The 19,575-nt window shown below is 43.1% G+C and overlaps 1 long non-coding RNA gene across 1 annotated transcript in view; it reads left to right on the forward strand.

Moving 5' to 3' along the window:
* Positions 1–2,824: 2,824 nt before the first annotated feature.
* Positions 2,825–19,575, forward strand: part of LOC146821470 (uncharacterized) — a 33,150-nt gene continuing 16,399 nt past the window's right edge. The window contains exons 1-2 of the long non-coding RNA XR_014963176.1: positions 2,825–2,954; positions 3,621–3,733. This is a non-coding gene — a long non-coding RNA (uncharacterized LOC146821470). The remainder of the gene's footprint in view (positions 2,955–3,620; positions 3,734–19,575) is intronic.

The following is a 19,575-nucleotide window of genomic DNA, read 5'->3' on the forward strand; positions in this document are numbered from 1 at the left end:
AAAATAGCAAAAGGTAAGCAAATATAGATGTTGTATACCTAACTTCACATATTTGTAACTTCACAATATACATATATATCTTCAAGGCACGTAGATGTGGACTTAGGAAGGGTCAAGCTATACTTCCTCTATATGCACTTACCTTTCGATACTTTGGTCTTCAATATTTTGTCTACTATATTCCTATATCTTGATATTCGTAGCCTTGATATGGACTAGTCCAATCAAGTGTACACATTACCAGTACTTAATCTCAGCCAGCCTCACATCTCCTTCTTCTATGAAGTATTCTGCAGCCATTGTCTTCCACCTCTCTCTGTCCTCTATCTGTTTTACACCGCCTACTCGAATTTGTCTTCCATTGTCCGCCCCCACACTTATCATCCTGGTCGATGTTTTTCCCTCCAATGTGAAGCACACCGCTGTTTTGTAACCCGGTTTGCACTATACAGATCCACGTGCATTGATAAGGTTTGCTCTCCTTCAATATCGCTCTGTTTTGTTTTTATCTCTTATGTGAGTTTAAAGCCTGGGAGTGGCGGTGTGAGAACTCACATTCTTCTGCTTGCAGATTCACTTCATGGGACATTTCCAGCTTGGAGCATTTATTTTTCTTATGGGCTTTGTTGTTGATGTAGGTGTTTGCAGAAAATGGGTGTTTCTTTTCTCTGGTTCCACTGTTGATCTGACTTGGGCCACTGTTGTCCATTTCCATGCCCTGTAGTTTCTTTAGTTGTTGGCATTAGGAGCTACATCTATGCCACAGATCCATAACTTGGCAGAGAGCTCGTTGAATCAATGTTTTTCTGCTTGTTTGCGCGAACAGAGTGCTATAGCATTAGTTTTCGAGTTATTTGTTGCTTAGTCTATATACAATCTTACAACAAATTTCATTAAAGTAGCAAGTCTAATAGGAGCACATAAAGTTCTGCAAATACTCTCCAAAAAATCGAATTTATGAGCATCATTTGATCTTCTGTAGAAAGACAGTAAACTTGATTTTATTTTTCTGTACAATTCAGCAGTTGACTTAAACATTGGTAAGTATAACGGCTATGATTCCTCCCAGCTAAAGGGAAATAAAGTGCAATGTACAGTAAAGCACCAACAACTTTATTGCAACAACAGAACTGGCATGTTTGGGGAGAGCAACCTGTGCTTACCTTGTGCCACTGGTTGCAGGGGAGATCTCCAGAATTCATTTTGATGGACCTCAACTTTCTTTTCATCATCAAGCTTGACCCAGATCAAGAAAGAGAAAGATAGAACAGGGAGAAAAAGAAAGTTTGGAAAACAGTGATAAAGGGTGAAAGCAAGCATGAAAATACCCTGCAAGAGTCAGCTAAACAGATTGGAGGTGTACGGTAGTGGAAGGAAGGGGTATTAGGTGGAATCGGGAGTAGACTAGTCAGTCAGTCAAAAACCTTTATTCGATTCCAGATGAATCATAAAAGTTCACAAAGAAAACAAACAATCATAAAAAATGACAATATGTATAAAAGAGCATAAAAAATATCTTCGGAGACAATTAAACACCTAGTAGGCTAGTCATTCTTGGTATTTGGCAGCTCCAACAATCTGCAGCCTTGGTGGTGGGCTCCTAAGAAAAACTTTGCACCTCTTTTTTTAGAACTGTCTTAATTTGTAGAGTCAACTACAGGTACAGTTTGTGATCTATTCTTGTATTATAATAATTGGGGTTCTGTGATCCCTGTATAAAAGGCAGTCTCTAATTTATTTATATTCAGCAACTTGTGATAAACTCAGTCACCGATTATAAAGAAAAGACGTCAGAACTTGACTATTATAAGTTATTGCTGTCAAGTTCTAATGTCAAAATGCCTGCTGGCGGGCGCCAAGAAAAAAGCAGGTAATGCCACAGAGCATGATGGAAGCAGCTCTTTAAAGCAACAGAACTGGACGTTGCTTTTCTTTTTCTGCGCGATTTGAATGGCTTACAGTGACAAGCAGAGAGAATACGTTTATGTTTTGCACTCCTTAGATTCAGAAAAGCTAGAATCTTTCTGCATGTTTCTACACATATTGAGCTAGTATGGTTTTTGTTTTCGTAAACTGACTTGTATTTGTATTGAACTGTTCCTAATATCTGTCTGCAACCAATATCTATCTAACTGTTTTTTTGTGTTTAATTGGGCACTAAAGCATTTTTTTTTATACTTTATGTTTGCAAACAGGTTCACTCGTTTATATGAAAGAGCTACGCACCAAGGTTTTAGGTGGTTTGTTGGAAAGGTGATGGTGTTACCATGTATTATATAAGATAAAGTACCCTGTGGCGTACATGGTAAGGATATTACAAGTCACCTGGGAGTTCCATAACTTTATATAGGAACTCGGCCCCAGGCCTTGTTCCTCTTTATGGTTATGGAACTCCTTGGTGACTTGCAATGCCCATGTAATGTACAGCAGGGGGTACTTTATCCCTTATATAATAAATAGAAGCCTGCTGCATATTATAAAAACATGTCTCTCATTGTCTTATTTTGTGTGGCTCTTTTAGAGAGCCACTTGCTCGAATACCGAATTTTGAACCTGGATATTTATTCCTAAAATGTAACAACTGTGCAAAAATAAAAGTTGTTCTTCAACTGCTTTTACATCACCAGGGGTGGCGCTCGCTTCTGCACTGTTGCCAGGCCTCTCCCGGTCTCCACAGATAGAAGTGAATCGACAGAATGCAGATGACTCACTCAAACGCCATGTCTCACCTCCCTCGGGTCCCAACAGACGCGGAGGAGGTGCGATAACACGTCCAGCGTTCTGACGCTGCCACGCGGTGACATCACCCTTGTCAGCTGCGGATCTTCAGTCAAGCACTGTCTGACGGAGATTCCCAAGCCACGCGGACGCGACTCTCAGAGCGCCCGTCCGCGTGCCTTTGGATGGGAACGGAGAGGGAAAGCAGAGAGAGTGGGAGGATGTCAGGACATCAGGTCTAACTTTTTGTATATTTTGTCTAGAGCGGAGGAAGTAGGCATTAATTTGGCTGGAGTAAGGGGGGGGGGGTAAGGATGGAGGGGCGGCATCAGGGCACACCCTGTATCTTTTTGATAAATATTTGGTAGGGAAGGAGGAGGTTAAAGCTGTGGGTGGTGTGGGAGGCTGGCCGAATGCCAAGGATGTTTATTAAGTCTGGGATAGGGAGGCGGTGGGTGGCTGAATACGAGGTTAATGGTGTTTTGCGACACGCAAGGCCATGCTGTGCATGGCACATCTTGTCTCCAATATCTCCCCACAGTTGAAAATACCAGTGCAAGAGAATTTGAGGGGCATCCATCCATACGTTAGAATTGTAGATGGGTACCAGTGTATTAAGGGGTAAGGTTTCATTCGGGAAACAGAGTGACATGATAGACTCCGAACTGCTGAGGTGAGGATGTTGCGGCCCCTTTACACGCACAGCATGCCTGCCTTCTGATATTGCGGTCGCCCTGCCTTGTGAAATATTACAGTTAAAAGATTTTGACCTGGGCCACTAACTCATGCCCAGACTGCATCAGACGTTTGTGAGCAGCAGAACTGACAACCGCATCAGCCAATGATCCACTGGCTACCAGAGCAGATGTGCAACCTATGACCCCAATCTTTCTTGTTTCTAGGTCAGAACTGTGGACTTGTAGAGTCACCGCGGTTGGGATTGTGGGTGCATTTCATTCGAGCGCAGCAGCACAGCATGGATCTCAGAAACTTCCCTGCTCATCTGAATTGAAATGTAAGTAAATATGCCCAAAGGCCATCCACCCACAGCTAACTCAAGCACTCCATCTTGGCGTGCCTTTGCATGTCTCGTGACCCTTCATGGTGGCATGGATTCGTGCACTTACGCTGCCCCCCTCCCCCGCCTTCTTGCAGCAGACACACTCCCACCCACAAACAGCTTCCGGCAGTTGTTTCATGGGGGATCGTCATACGATTTACCTATAGAAAACAAACAATGCTCGTATACTAGGCGCTTGTTTCAGACAGCTGCAGGCTGCAGTCTCCATGTTAAAACACTGCTTCCAGGCCAGGCTTCTGTGCCATCATGCAAGTCCATTTTTTAAAGTTTTGTTCATGTTAGATGACTTTTTTTCAACCCTGTATAAGTCCACAGATATGAGGCTGGCCATGTCACACAGGGGACGAGAGATGGTTGGCAGCCTACTGTTGCTTCCTCGTGACAGGTAAGCGTTCTTCGGTCCTATGAGTGGGTTTGGGACGGAAATCTGGCACAAAGGATGGGGCGCTTAGGACCCACCCTTCTCCGCCCCGGCATTGTTGCTTATAGGAAGGGAAAAGGTTAAGAGAGGCTTTAAACAAAAAAACACTAGGGCATGCTCTCTTTGTGCTTTTACAGTGAAAATGGAGCAGAGGTGTTGGTTTGCAGGTTAGTTTACTCCTTTCATTTGAGCTTGGGTGATCTGGTTACCCAGGGGAAGGGTTCTGTAATCCTAGTACCCTGTACTAAACAGGATGTTTGCTGTGGTAATCTGGCCTCCCACCCTTGCTAGCTTCCATCACCGGTGCCTGTGCATTGAATGTGTTTGCTGGGCTAGAATACACACCACAAATGTTGAAGTTCCTCTGAGCTCCAACAATTTCTCGCACCTCAGCAGGCTGAACGTGGTGTCCATCCGTAGCTGCTGCAATGCAGCCTGGGTCTCACCCTGCATTGCTATCGAGGTCGGCCACCTATGCTTCTGTCATCAAACATGTGCACAGTGCTCGAACACTTAAGGGAGGAGCAGAGGTCAGCCTACATGAGTGGAGGTCAAACAGAGATGGTGGTGGCAGAATGCTGTGCACCCAGCGCTGAAAGTTAGAAAGGGTGGCAGGCCAAGTTTCCATGGGACACATCCTGTTCAGAATGCCTAATAACCAGACAATCATAGCTTAATTTGTGAAATAAAGTGCCAGGGCCCTGACCAGGAGGCAACTGCAGCTTGCATCACGCACTGCCCCATCATCGCTTCCAATGACGGTACCAAAACAACTACTAACCATCTCTGTCGCCTGCAAGTGCCACAGTTCAGAATATCCCAGGTCCCCAAAGCTAAAGAAATGGCTGGGGAGGCAAGTATTTGTAATTTTTATTAATGTATATTGTATAAAAAAAAAACATTGCTCTGCTCATCTCTAAATTACATGAGCAGCACCACCATGTAGCAGAGTGTCCGGAAACCACTGGCTCAAATTCAGCACTGCAGCCAATCCTGGAGTATTAAGCAGCCCCACACCAAGCTGACCAAACCAATCCAAAGCAGAACAACCTGACACCCCTGCTCCATTTTCATTGGAAACGCCCAAAGAGGTTGCGCCTCCAGGGCTCTATGTTTAAATAACCACACAATCTTTCCCCACCTTGGAAGTGACGTTGCTGGAGGAGGGTCAGTATCCCAGCCTCAGTCATGGACTCTCACCCCCACACCCACACATGGTGGAGGGGGTAAGGGAGTAACCTTTCATAATGGTTTATGGGAAGGTCCTTTGCTGGGGGGAGTCTCTTAATCCACTTGACAGGGTGCTCCTAGCCATGACTGGAGTGGCACCAACGGGCTCCGGGCGTTTCCCCTGGAGGCTGGACGGGTGGGGCCGATTTTTATGCTGGGGGGGCTGGTTTTAAATGCTAGTACCTGGTCCGGAATAGTTGCAGCTGTGTCGATCAGCAGGCTGGCCTTCTGACTGCTGCCACCAGTGGACAGAGCCTTTTCAAAACCTCACTGGGCTACAGTGGTAGGCATAATCATGGATGGGGCACCTTATGTCATGGAGGAGTGATATCTGCAGCATCTTTAGCTACAGTTATATTTCTGTGAAAAAATATACCTAATGTAACAAAAGTACTAGAAAGTTCAATTGCATTTAGCGTTTGCTACCCCTGACGGGCGTCAAAGTTTCACATCAAACAATGACTTCATTTTTCCAGTGTATGACTTATACAGCATGCCTCCTTCCGGCAACATCAGTAATTGCATCGCTCTGGTTATTTTTACGGTCAAGCCTGCAAAAGCATGCTCTAGGGCATGTACCTCGCTTGCAAGACACTCTTGTTAGGGTCGAGCTTGTGAAAGCATACACTAACTTATGCGTCTCGCTTGCGAGACACTCTTGTATATAGAAAAGAGCTTGGAGACCGCCCATTGCTTACCATTTGTTGGCTTGCGTGGCACACTTCTTTACAGCCACGTAATTCATCAAGCTAGGCCTAACATCCTTTCCGTTCTTCTCTCTGTAGCAGAGACCAAGCACTGGTCGATTCAACTTAATCAGTGCCTGTCTGCTGCTCCTTTATGTGTTTGAAGTACTATTTTGTTCTTTATAATTTTTAGTTTTCTGCAAACAGAAGGTGTGTGACTGGCAAAAATGTGCCTACTAGGACAAACAAAATCGCAAAGATTTTTTTCTATAGTTAACTTTCTTCTAGTTTGACAAGCCTTCTTTGCTCACTTTGCACTCATGTTTTCTTATGTTTTTTATTGTGGGCACTGCTCTCAAAAGAGGCAGAATATGTTATTGCAAAGTGAGATTGTTTCTTTTTTATGTGTAATGCCTGCAATGATGCTTTAACACATAATCGTACAGGACACCCCAATCAACCCCACCTCAGCCCATTCCAATCCGCCCCACTCAATCCAATCCACCCCAGACCAATCCAATCCACCCCAGACCAATCCAATCCACCCCAACCAAACCCAATCCAAACCATTCATCCCAATCAACTCCAATTCACTACACTTGAATCCTCCGAACCGACCCGACTCCAATCTGCCCCACTCCAATCCAAAACAATCTACCCAACTCAAATCCAAAACAATCTTCCCCACTCCAGTCTTTCACACTCCAATCTGCCCCAATCCAATCCAAAACAATCTGCCCACTCTAATCCAAAACAATCTGCCTCACTCCAAAACAATCTGCCCCACTCCACAACAATCTGTCCCACTCCAATTAAAAAAAATCTGCCCCCTCCAAAACAATCTGTCCCACTCCAATAAAAAGCAATCTGCCCCACTCCAGTCTAAAACAATCTGCCCCATTCCAATCTGTCCCACTCCAATCCAAAACAGTCTGCCCCACTCTAATCCAAAACAATCTGCCACATTCCAATCTGTCCTACTCCAATCCAAAACAATCTGCCCCACTCCAAAACAATCTGCCCCACTCCAAAACAATCTGCCCCACTCCAATCTTAAACAATCTACCCTATCCAGTCCGCCCACTCCAATCTGCCCCACTCCAACCTAAAACAATCTGCCCCACTCAAATCTACCCCACTCCAATCCACCCACCTCACCCCACTCCAACCCAAGCCATCCCAATCCAATCCACCTCAATTCAATCCATCCCACTGCAATCCAATTACTCCACTCCAATCCATCCCACCCCACGCCAATCCAATCCACCCCTCCAATTCACCCCACTCCATCCCACTCCAGTCAACCCCACTCCAATTCAATCCGACCCACTCCACTCCACCCCACGCCAATTCACCCCACTTCAGTCTACCCCAATCCACCTACCCACCTGCTTCCATTCTACCCCACTCAATCCAATCAATCCAGCCCACCACACTCCAATCCACCCCACCCCACTCCAGTCCAATCCACCCCACTCCAATCCAATCCACCCCACCCCACTCTAATCCAATCCACCCCCAGCCCAGTCCAATCCACCCCTCCACTCCACTCTAATTCAGTCCTCTCCAAACCGTTTTACTCTAATCCAATCCACCCACCCCACCCCAATCTAATCCACCACACCCTAAACCAATTTAATCCACCCCAATCAATCCACCTCACCCTATTTCAATCCACCCCACTCCAATCCAGTCCAATCCACCCCATCCATTCCATCCACTCCAATCCACCCCACTCCACTCAATCTAACTCACTCTTCTCTAATTCAATCTACCCCAATCTACTCCAGTCCAATCCACCCCAACCCACTTCACCCTATTCCGCCCTACTCCACTGTACGCCACTCCACTCTATGCCACTCTACTCTGTGCCACTCCATGACACTGCACTCTATGACACTCTCTGCCACTGAACTACTGAACTCTACTTCCCTATACTCAACTCTACAACACTCTACTCCCCCCTATGCCACTCTATGACATTTTACTCCAAGAAATCCAGCCTACGACACTCTACTCCCCCCACTCCACTCTAGGACACTACACGCCACTAACTTTTAGCCATACTGACCAGCAGACACACTGGTGTACAACATGGCAAAACCATATTGCCAAAGCCAGTAGCCCTTGTATAGGTGAGACCTATTGGCTTTGCCAATGCTTGTTTTTTATCTGACCTACATTTATTGCAGGTGCATGAACGTCGCAGACAGCTGAACTCCATGGATGTCATTTCGGTGTCATCAGGGGTTGCTGGCTTGCTTCTTGCCTCCCATGGCACTGCCTTTGCGACCCCTGGCCTCAGAGGTGGCAAAATCAGTGCCAAGAATCAAATCAAATAACATCAAATGTGATTTGTAAAGCACTGCAAATCATCCGTTAGGGTATTGAGGTGCTGGGTGGGTGTGGGAGGAGGGGTGCTGCTGCTGTGGTAGATTAGTCAAAGAGCCAGGTCTTTAGGTCCTTCCTCAACTCCTGCAGGGTGGTAGCTATACGGAGATGGAGCGGGAGGCCGTTCCAGGGTTTGGTGGCTAGGCACGGCCACCGCTCCGTGCTCCTGCGAACGAAGGGTGTGGGGGCCAAGAAGAGGGATGAGGAGTGAAGTATACGGGTAGGTTGGTGGTCGTTCACCCTGTGGTGGAGGTATGCCAGTCGCTGGTTGTGTAGGGCTTTGTAGACATGGGTGAGAAGTTTGAACTGGCCTTGTTTACAAATGATATGTTGTGGTTATTTATAGTGCGAACAACTCACCCCTGAAGGGGTATCTTGGCACAAAAGCCTTCTGACAACAGGCAGCAGTCACAGAAACATTTCCTAAAACAATTCGGTTTTGAGTAACTTCCTAAATTTAAGAGGATCCATGCAGAGACGTATGTGAACCAGGATGGCATTCCAGTAAAAGGGGGTCAGATAGGAGAACATTCTACTCCCTGACTGAGACTTTTTAATCTGAGGGATTGTAAGCAACATTTTGTCTCATGATCGTAACATTTTTCCAGGACTGTAAAGAGTGAGCTTCGAGGCTAAATATCAAGGACCTTTCCCCATAAGGGCTTAGTGGGTCGTGCAGCAAATTTTAAAGACGATCCTCTTGCAAACTGGAAGCCAGTGTAAGGAGCTGAGAGCCAGTGCAGAGATTTGAGGTGGGGGGGTGATGTGGGTCCATCCTGGGTGGTCATGGATGAGCCTGGCTGCTGCGTTCTGGATGGCTTGAGTCTGTTTAGTAGTTGTTAGGGGATTCCCACGTAGAGGGAGTTGCTGTGGCCCAGGCGGCTGGTGATGAGGGCCTGGGTGGCTTTGCGTCTGGTGCTGATGAGGAGCCAGTTAAAGATTTTTCTGAGCATGTGCAGGGTGAGAAAGCGAGAGGATGACACAGCATTTATCTGCTTCCTCATCGAGAGCTTGCTTTCCAGAATGATTCCTAGGTTTCTTGCATGTTCTGTGGGTGTGGCTGTGGGGCCGAGCTGCATAGGCCACCAGGAGCCGTCCCACAGGTAGTTGTTGCTCCCAAAGATGAGCATTTCTGTTTTTCTGTGCTGAGTTTGAGGCATCTGTTTTGCATCCAGCTTGCCACGCTGGTCATGCATCATTGGAAGTTAGAATTGGTCTTAGTCGGGTTGGAGGAGAGTGAGAGGATGAGCTGAGCATCGTCCACGTAGGAGATTTTGTTCATGCCATAGTATCTGACCAGGGTCAGAACACTGGGGTGGCTCCGCATTCATGATTAACTGCCCTCTTTTCATTATACTAATAGTGAAAAATATTCTATTCACTATTAGTGCAATAAAAAATGGAGCCCAATTAAGATCTGTCGTGGCAGCTGTGGTAAGTAAAAATGGATTTAAATGTATTCTGTATGCATGCATTCTAGGTGAGAGTGTGTTTAAGTGGTAGAGACTGTGCATATGTGTGGTAAGTGTGTCTTTATGTGTAAGCATGTGTGTGCGAATTAATGTGAGTGAGAATCAAGTGAAAGGTAGTGAGTGAGATTGTGTGAGATTGAGGCCCAGATTTTCTATTCTTTGATGAAAGGCGACACCCTGAGTCAAAGGAGAGAGAAAAAACGTGCCATATCTAAAAAGATATGAGGGCATTTTTTCCTTCCCCAAGCGTTTGCACACTTTTGGAAGTCATGTGCCAATGTGCACAACCTTAGCCCATAGTACAATGGTATGTGCATTCTCTGAATCATAGTTTTTGCACTGGAAGGGGTCTCTTTCAGTAAAATATGCTTTAAGTTTTTTTCTGACTTGGCATGTGTGATGTACAATGCAGCATACATGCAAAGTTGGGAAAACAAGGAGAAATGAAATCAATTCTCATTGTTATGCCCGCTACGAGGAGGCATAATATTTTTGAGCAAATTCCTTTCCACCAATGTTTGAAGACAGGGATTTGCATCAAAACCCATGGGTGGTTGCATGGGAATGCTAATGCACACCAATGGAACAAATAACAGAACTTTGAGTTGCTTTGGATACTATCCAATGTAAATCCTCAATTTGTGTGATGTGAGGGGCATGTGACATGCCTTCCTGGAAAAGAATCAGAGGCAGGGGTCATATGATACCACTTCCTGTGTTGTGATGTCACTTCCTCTAACCCTGGTATTTTGGTGAATTGACTCAAATACGGCACCCATGGGTAAGTGCTGCCACCCCAGTCTTTTGACTACACCTCAAAAGCCAGGAAGGCAGTGACATGAGCTTAAATTAAACTGGAGACTTTAGAGCCTTGTTTCATTTTTGTGGCTTCCAGTTATTTGCCTGAGAAGTAAATACGTAGTTGTTGAAGGTGTACACGGGGGCCCAAGGGTCCATCCTTTAATGTCATCAGGGGTCAAAGGTAGTACGATGCCACTTCTGTTACCCCTTACATCGTTGAGTGCAGGGGTCACATCTTTGCAATTTCCTGTTTGAAAACATGAGTTATCTAGTTTCTGTGCTTGGCACTAAATCCAATTTTCTCCTGTTTTTGCTTGGGACATCACTTTGCATTGTGTTATCTGTAGTCTAACGTTTGCTGGGATGGATGGAAGTGATTAGAACTACATGGAGGTCTTCTCCGGCATTTTGGTATTTGATGGACTAGACTTTCAAAACCATGCATTTGCATGCCCCTGCCCCCATACCCACAAGCAGTAAGGCCAATAATTTAATTTTGACTGATTGTTTAGTATTTGTTTTACTGGTGTCAGGCATCTCCCGTTCAAATATTCAAACTACACACATTTAACCCATGGGACAAACACATCCTAAAGCAAGTGCTTCTACTCTTTAGTTGTCAAATATGACTGGGCCCCAAATAGTTTGGTTTTAAAAAATAGGTGTCTTTTTTTTCTTATAAATGTTACTAGATGACTCCATGTCACTGGGGACATCAAGAACAAGTCCCGGACTTTCATTTTAGAACTTTTTGTTTTTTTCAGCCATGCTAATCCACTAAGTCTGTTGATATGAACCAAGACTAAAACTAGAAGGCCCTGGAGGACGACAAGTGGAGCAAGGTCCTGCAGAGTCCTAGAGAGATAGCCGTACGAGCACGATTCCGCTCGGTGCAACTTCGAGTGCTACACAGGTCATATGTCTATAGGTCCAGGATACACAAGATGTGCCGCAGCGATTCGGCTGCATGCACTAGGGGATGCAGCAGCATAGGCACTTTCTACCACATGCTCTGGGTCTGCCCACTAATCCAAAGCTTTTGGAATGGGGTGATAGAGGTGTGGAAGCAAGTTACAGGTTTAATGACCCCACTGAAAGCCAAGTGGCTGTTGCTAGGAATAACAGAGGAAGAGAAATGGCCAAAATACTCAAACACTTAGCTGAACACAGCTGTAGGGTTGGCGAAGCGCAACTTGGCCAAACTCTAGGGAGTGAACAGATCTATGCGAAACATACCCGGCCTGAGGTTGCCCCCGCAAATTCAAAAAGATTTGGGGGCCGTACATGCAACATAGGGGAGTTAATGTAGTAGGTTAAGAGCGGAGGTAGGTGGGGAAATGGGTTACTGCGGCAAACAGATGGACGATTGTCAGTTTACAATACAATGTAGTATGTAACTCTCGGGGAAGGGGGATTGAGCAATACAGTGACAATCAGTGATGTCTAGGCCCCCTGTGTGCTGCGTACAGTGTGTTTGCTCACTGCTCACTACTACTCTGTTGTTCTCAAATACCTTCTTAATAAAAAGAATTTGAAAAAAAATTAAAAAAAATAAAACTACCAGAAGGCACCATGTTGTTAACGTAAAAAAGCCCAGAACTAGAAAATGGTTTCCCTGGTGACACTGAGTCATCTTGTAACCTTATTTCTTAACTCTTCTGTTTGATTGTCTGCCAGAAATATTAACGAGCGCAGTAGTATCTGTGCCAAATCCAGGCATACTCCTGATGGGGTCTTGCATTGTACTGTTATTATGATCATGGATAAATAGGGTTACCGGATGACTCCATGTCACTAAGAAGGTCATGCTCCAGTCCTTAGGAATTTGGATAAATTCTAAGGCCGTGCCACTGTCACAATTGGTGGATTCAAAATAATTATTGTGTTATTATGTTTTTGTGTTTCATGCCTATGTAATTTAACATCATCTTAGTCATAACAATGAAATAATGTTAATCATTTACATTTGTACATATATGATTCACAATGAAAAAATAATTGTTTTCTTTATATAAAAAATTGACTAAACAAATTTTTGTTATATATATAACAATTTGTCAAAATATTTTCGAATTCATTGTTGTTTTCAAGATTCATGTAATTTTGTCATCCAGGTCTTAAGAGAAAAACTATTTCCTAAATCTATGTTTTTTCACATACATGCTCCAGTCCTATGCCTTGGCTGAGCAACCTAATGCATTCTGGAGATTGTAGTTCTGATGTACCCTGGTTGATCTAATTCAACTAACAGACGAAAACAATGGAAATGCCCAGAAATGGAGCATTGTGCTTGCCTTGACGTGGACTCCCCAGGGTGCCTGGAGCCTGAATTTTGGGTTGACAGCAAAGAAGAGGGACATAGACGGCTTTGCTCTAGCTATGCGGTTACTCTGAAACTTATTTCAGTATGGAGATCGATTGCAGAGTGGTGCATGGGTATTTGATGCAGAGGTTACATATTTTACCCTCATTCAGTAACCAGTTCAGCTGATACTGGCTACATTTACCTGCGGCCTTTCTACTTTCATATATGAACAGGCCCAGCAAATGTGTAACAGGCTGATTTGCTTGCCTTTTTGTTTTTTTTCTTTTAGCCTGTTAAAGCACTTGTCCACAAGATTTTGTCAATGACAGCGCCCTTAAGCAGTTGTGAAATATTGTACCCAGTATGATTTTTTTAAAGTTAAAATAAGCAATAATAAAAAAAAAATACAATTCATTTTAGTTTGTCGCATAGGTGTGTCTTGGCAACATAGGATAGTTGTCTTTTTACTACTTTCCAAGCTGTAAGAAAACACCGCACTTGGAACCGAATCCTCAGATGAGTAATATACAGAAGTGCAGTCATTTATTACAACTGCTTGAATGCTCTGTCAATAACAATGTAGAGCTCATGTAAGGCCTGTGAGTAGACGATGGAAATGGATGGGCCATGTAACACCTAACTGCTGCCTCCTCACCATAAGAACAATTTGGACTTGGTCCCTCCCAAAATGGCAATGCATGTTACATTTTCGAAAATTATTATGGTATATGTTAATTTTGCAGAAGAGCAGCCCACTGTAGAAGTTGAATGGGCCCACAGCGGATACTTGGAGGTTACAAACACATGTCAGCAACAGGTGTTAAACCTCCTGCACAGTCTCATTCATCTGTTGATCCGTCTGACTGGATGTAGGTTTGGCCATTGCTAATTGTGCATAATTTCCCACTAGTGGGGAGTGAATTTAGTGCCTCATATGTTTGTACCTAACGAACCCCTTTCTGTCTCCGCCAAACATATACTCAGCTCTACATCATTTCATCCACCAACAAAACATTTTACCAAAAACACACAATGAAACAATCCTGACACTTCACTCCACTACACATATTACCTCTTCCAGTTATCAAATCTAACACAAATACTCATAACATACACTCTTTTCCAAAACACATCACCGCCCCTTCATCATTCAACTTCCACTCACCAACAATACTGCACATTCAAATCCTTCTCAGAAAACCACCACATCATCATCGCCTCTCACTACTCCACAAAAACAATACATAACACACACACCAGCACAACAAAATAACACACACACTATTGCATAATACTTTCCATCACAACTAGAAACGTACACCTACTCCCTCCCACCTGACTACACAAATAATACACATCCTAAACTATCTCTACTGCCAACCTTTCTCTCTTCCCCCACACCTAACACAAATACATCAAGACAACAATACTCATTTAAATGCCTCTCATCCATTGCACAATTCAGAGTTTTAAAACATGACCCACATGCTGCACCACCACCCCTAACTCATACACCTTCCACCCAAAACAGACGCAAACAAAATAACATTCCACTCTTCGCAACTTCGCATCTCCATGTCTATTACACAACTTACTCTCAAACACCATCTCCACCAACTACACACGCAGGCCGATCAAAATGCCTTCTAAGCCTGCTGGACGAGGAATACGATGTAGAAAAGCAACACGATTGCTATCCTCATACAGCTAAGACCACCACTAATGACACACCTGCTACAAGTTCCAAAAATACTGTTCACTCTTCTGCAAAACAAAGTCACACCATCACCAAAACACAATCTCTAAACTGCCTACTAATAACTGCTCGATCACTCTCTAAAAACAAGCATCACATCTACGACGCATTCCCTGACACACAACCTGACTTACTCTTCATAACTGAATCGTGGTTGGAGATGGCATGGCTCTAGTGTTGCATGAAGCCGATCCTCTAGGCTATCAAACTACCACACAAAATTATATAGGCAAAAGAGGAGGTGGACTAGCTGTTATATTCAAGCAAACAATACATCTCACTAAAGGTGACGACGTTTCCATACCAGATTGTGAGTCCCTCTTCACCAGATGCAACCCTACACCAACTTCCTCCTCCTTTACAGACCTCCAACTAGCAATGCAACATTTCCAGACACATTCCTAGACGCAATTTCAAGCCTGCTAACACTACACTCCAACCTATGCATTCTGGGTGACCTCAACATTCGGTTTGACAAATCCAACATGCCCCATCCAAAAACCATCATCACTGGTCTTGACACACTGAACCTACATCAGATCGTCCACAAACCCACACAAATCTCTGGACACATCCTAGATGTAATTTTTGCAAATCCAGAGCTAGTTACCTTTCAAACAATTACTTCAGTCACATGGTCAGACCACTATTTGATAGCTTTCCAACATATAACACGACAAAGCAACACACATAAAACCACCTTACATGCATCCACCTATCTACCGCAGAAAAAACTCAATTTGATATTCTTAGAAACACAACTAACATCCAACACAGATCTAGACGCAATAAATTCAGTTCAAAAACTATATGAGTGGCTACAGGAAACATTTGATATCCTAATACCACTAAGAACAACAAAACAGGATAGAAGAAAACAGGCACTTTGGAGAAATACAGAACTAAGGGCCATATGTATGCAAAATGTGTTTTGCGATTCTCAAATTGCGATTTTTAGGGAATCGCAATTAGAGAATTGCAAAATGCAATTTATGTAGGATTTGCTAAATATTTTGCGCATCCTACATATTCCTTATTTGCGAATCACAAATTGAGATTCGCAAATAAGGAATACCTTCCCATTCATTCCTATGGGCTAGAAGGCCCATAGGAATGAATGGGAAGACATTCTCAATTTGCGATTCCCAATTAAAGAATTGCAAATTGAGAATGCAATTTCAAGGTTGCAAGGGTGTCAATAGGACACCCTGTTGCAACCCTGAAATAAGCATGTGTGCACATGTGGCACACATACATACCCTAAGGGCATGTATGTGTGCCACATGGCACTTTGAAAAAAGCAAAAAAAAAGTGCTTTTTTCAAAGAATTCGCAAATTACCACCAACTGTCAGTTGGTAGTAATTTGCGATTTCTTATGTCAAATTCGCACAACTTAGGTGCTTTCTACATTGCATTTAAGGATTCGCAATTTGCGATTCCTTAAATGCAATCGCAAAATAGAGAATCACAAATTTTGCAATTCTCTAACTTGCGATGCCCTTTTGGGATGATACATCCCAAAAGGCCTTTTCCCGTTCGCAAACGGGCCGATTCTGATACATATGGCCATAAAACAACAAATGAGAAAGCTGCAACGCACCTGGCCCAAAATAAAGATCAATCAAGACAAACGTCACCTACAGAAACTAAACAGATTATACATGTCAGCTATCAAAAATAGTTTTTAAAAAAAAGTACTATTCAGACAGAATTCAAAATGCTAAATATGAAAATAGAGAATTCTACAAAATTGTCACAGAATTTCATAAACCAAAATGCATAGAAAGAACTAATCCCATTACTCAAAGATCCATGGACAAACTGGCAAATCATTACACAACCACAGCAGACATGTTGGACTCTTATTTAAAATAGAGAAAAAAAAAACAGCATCAGCCCATTTCCAAAAATACCCTCTAAGACTAGGCTAACCCAGCCTCTCTATTCCTTCAAACAAATATCACAAAGTGAATTTATGGATCTGGGGAAAGCAAGCAGGGCTGCCAGCAGTCCTACTGACCCTTGCCCACCACAAATATTCAAGAATATTCTTCCTACTATCTCTGCTGCCATACCAGTAAGAAGAATCATCAATATTTCCTTAACTAAGGGAATCTTTACAGACGACCCTAAAAAGGCATACATACACCCATTATTAAAGAAAACTAACCTGGAACCATTTGACCCTAATAACCACAGAATGATTACAAATAGACCTTTCCCATCAAACTGATAGAAAGAGCATATGTCACAATTTATTGAAGATAATGCCATACTTTCCGACTCCCAAACAGGATTCCATCCAGGAAGAGGCACAGAATCTGCCCTCATCGCCATCTGGGATGACCTTAAAAACACAGTAGACCGCAACGGAGTTGCTGCACTACTTCTCTTGGACCTCTCAACTGCCTTTTTTTCAAATATATCTTTATTGGCATTTTTTGGTATAAACACAAAATTTTACATGTACAGACAGTCATATGGCATATACAATACATGTAATTACATATAGGTGACCTTCCAACTGCCTTTGACACAGTTGACCATGGCACTCTAATCCAAAGACTCCACGAAGCTGACATAGAGGGGACTGCCCTCGACTGGATCACATCCTACCTTCAAAACAGAACAAATGTCATCCATTCTCCATTTTTCTCATCCAAACTGTACTACACAAAAGCAGGGGTCTTTCATGGCTCTATCATCTCACCCATGCTTTTCAACATCTACATGAAGGCATCACCGGCATTCTTCAATTAATTTGAGCTCACATGCTATAACTATGCAGATGACACACAATTACTCCTGTTAATGGAAAGCCACAGAGGCATTGAAAACTCACAAATCTTCAGTTACCTGAGAGGCGTTGATTATTGGATTACAAGGAGCAATCTTAAATCGAATGATTCCAAAACGAAAATGCTCACATGTAGCGATTGGAAAAATTATGACCCACTTTGTGCCTTCCTTGACAATCTAAGACCACCTCCTAAAATATCTAAGGAAGTCAGAAACCTTGGAATTACCATGGTCTCCAAGTTATCAGTGAATGCCCAAGTGGACAAATTAGCACGATCAAGCTTCATTACTGTGAAAACTCTGCGAGCCATCTTCCCCCACCTGGAATTTCCACACAAGTTCCAAGCCACTATCTCTCTTGTACTGTCTAACCTTGATTACGCCAATTGCCTCTATAACAGATCATCTTTATCAACTATGAAAAGACTACAACGGATTCCAAACTCTGCTGCCAGACTACTCCTACATGTAAGGCCACAAACCAACATCTCCTCTGCCTTGAGGTCCCTACATTGGTTACCGGTTGCCAGAAGATCCACATTCAAGCTGCTTTGTATCACCCACAAAGCAATACATAGAACAGGACCGCTTTTCATCAGGAGTAAAATCACCAAGTACATTAAACAACGGAACTTCCGCTCCATATTGGCACCTCACCTCAAAATCCCACCATACAAGAAAAAACATATAGGTGACACATCTCTCTCTGTTCAAGTAGCCAAACTATGGAATTTGTTACCCCCAAACATAAGATACACAGATAACTATCTTATCTTCAGAAGACTACTCAATAGTTGACTCTTTCCTACATAACCACCATACTCAAACAAAAATGTACAACATATCCCAGTGTAAATTAAAATGTAATTTGATTATATGTATGTATTTAGATATGTTCATTTCTTGATTTAAATATGTATGATATGTACTTATGTATCTATATATTTATTACTTTACTCATACAGTGAACAAAAACTTTGACTCTCTCCAATACACTACCATATATTTCACCCTATACCTCTCTCAATATATCCTCTACCTCCACTCTGACTCATCCCAAATATCATTCTACTACTATGATCTCCAAAATAACCCATTCTAGACTGTTCCCTCCTCTATCCCTTCTTGGATCATGCCAAAACTAATTTTACTACTGTGATCTCTCTAATCCATTTCTAGAGATTCTTCCCTCCTCCATCTCTCCTTATACTCATCCCAACCCTCCCATCCCTACTATGATCTCCCAATAAACACTTTCTAGACTCTTTCATCTTCTATCCCCCATTATCCTTTTCAATCCAACTAACAGACTCACATGTCCACCGCTCAAATGAACTCAAATTTCACTATACTAATCCACCACTAATCCTTTTTGGGTTCCGGAGAAGAGTGCTATTCACCAAAAAGCACTTTTATGCCTTGTCGGGGGTAGTAAGCGCTATATAAATACAATTACAATACAATACATAGATGAAACCCTTTATCACCTCTGATATGCATCGTAGCCATTTTAATAACCTTAGCCAATTTAATAATCAATACACTCACATACTACAATTTCAAGCTAATGCTCACCCTAGCATGCTGTGTCTCAAAGGATGGTTACTACTTTGACTTCTGGGTTCCACAGAAGTTGCTGCAGTGACTGCACTAACCTACTTAGCCACCATAACTACTTGTGTGCTAGTGAAGCATAATGTGTGTCACTGATTCCTAATGGCAGTACTGGATTTGGTGAAGAGACTGCATATATATTACTAAATATTAAACAATTATTTTATTTTGTATGTTTACTTGGGTACACCAAGAAGGTAATCCTTTCACACGCCCTAGAACTTTATCGCCTTTGTTTCAAACTGACCACTTACAGCACCAAAGACAGGGGCAGTTACCGTATCTAGTTGTGGGCGGCGC

Source organism: Triturus cristatus, chromosome 6 (genome assembly GCF_964204655.1).
Source record: "Triturus cristatus chromosome 6, aTriCri1.1, whole genome shotgun sequence".
NCBI classification, from domain to species: domain Eukaryota; kingdom Metazoa; phylum Chordata; class Amphibia; order Caudata; family Salamandridae; genus Triturus; species Triturus cristatus.